Source organism: Cynoglossus semilaevis, chromosome 15, assembly GCF_000523025.1.
Source record: "Cynoglossus semilaevis isolate Cse_v1.0 chromosome 15, Cse_v1.0, whole genome shotgun sequence".
NCBI lineage: Eukaryota > Metazoa > Chordata > Actinopteri > Pleuronectiformes > Cynoglossidae > Cynoglossus > Cynoglossus semilaevis.
Window position 1 is genome coordinate 18,979,838 of NC_024321.1, and position 1,536 is coordinate 18,981,373.

The following is a 1,536-nucleotide window of genomic DNA, read 5'->3' on the forward strand; positions in this document are numbered from 1 at the left end:
GTGGTTGACATCTCTCAGCCTTCACGTCAGCTGCAGCTGAGCAGCAGGAAAGAGGAGTGAGCAGCTACTGTGGAAAACACATTATATAACTACTGTGTGTGTGTGTGTGTGTGTGTGTGTGTGTGTTCCGTTTGTTTATGTGGCCCAATCTAAAGGGCAGGGTGCCAACACTCGATCCACCAACTCTGGGTCTGGGGGCCCACCACCGGCTTTGGAGTGTGTGTGTGTGTGTGTGTGTGTGTGTGCACCACTCCCTGAGTCTTACACACATACAGGTTTCTGTTTTGAAGGCTCCCTGATCAGTCTGTCATGTCAGTGATGGATTAGGTCTAGAAGCTTCCTGTCGTCTCCGTGACGCGTCCATGTGTTGTCTCTCTTGTCCTTTCACAGAGTCAGCATTTTTTCAACAGTCAAATTATGTCTCACACTGGTGTGTGTGTGTGTGAATCTGGGGCCGGGGCAACAGCGGGGGTGTCCACGACTGGGGGCAGATTAATGCCCTGAGGGCAACTGCCCCTGCTGTTGAACCTCAGATGGTACTGGGTTGTATGTTCAGAAAATGTACTGCAATACTACTACTGTTTTAGTACACAACAAATACTTCAGTGTAGTGGAAATAAAGCTGGTTTTATCTGGTGGAAGTTTTTACTGAGTATTATACTAGACGTTTCTGTGGTTAAATCTAACTAAATTAATGAAGTAAAATAATTTTGATACTTTGTCAAATAAAACTAAACTAGAAGTTTAGAACTAAACTATTAAAACAGTTCTAAAAACCAAGTTAATTGACTGTAAAGATGAAGTAATTCAGGTTAATTTAAACCACAGGTTGAGAACTGTGAATACCTTCAGCTGGATCCTGGAGTCTCTGAGAACCGTAGAGAGGAACCGTACGAGAAGGTGTGGCGTTCTCACGCAGCACTGGTCTGCAGTGTCATCTGACCACAAACACTTCCTGCCAGGTCTCCACATGAAACCAGGGGAGTGAGAAGGATCCATGTCAGTGAGCTCTGACAGAGAACACAGTCGGGGAAAAACACTGGTCCAGGGTCAACCCTCTGGTCCAGGGTCAAACCTCTGGTCCAGGGTCAACCCTGTGGTCCAGGGTCAACCCTCTGGTCCAAGGATCCATGTCAGTGAGCTCTGACAGAGCACACAGTCGGGGAAAAACACTGGTCCAGGGTCAAACCTCTGGTCCAGGGTCAACCCTCTGGTCCAGGGTCAACCCTCTGGGTGGATTCTTCCGTGTTGTCAGTGTTGAACTAACGTTTTCTGACTTGGCCTCACATCGACTGAATCCTCAAAAACCACTGGACCTGGTTATAATACACTGAGATCAGGTTTGAATGTCGACAAGAAGAAAAAACAAACAAGGATTCAGAAGTCCAAGAGTTCCAGGATTTTCCAGGACCTTCCAGGGTTAAACACAAACCAGCAGGAGATGCATGAAATCCAATCCATGTAGAAGTGCTGCTTTTCAAATGTCAATACTTTACATTAACGACAGATCACATTACTACTATAAACTACTCTCCA

The 1,536-nt window shown here is 46.1% G+C and overlaps 1 protein-coding gene across 1 annotated transcript in view; it reads left to right on the top strand.

The window, feature by feature from the left end:
• The window catches only part of ppp2r2ba (protein phosphatase 2, regulatory subunit B, beta a), a 24,226-nt gene that overhangs the window by 2,117 nt on the left and 20,573 nt on the right, over positions 1 to 1,536 (top strand). The window lies entirely within an intron of this gene.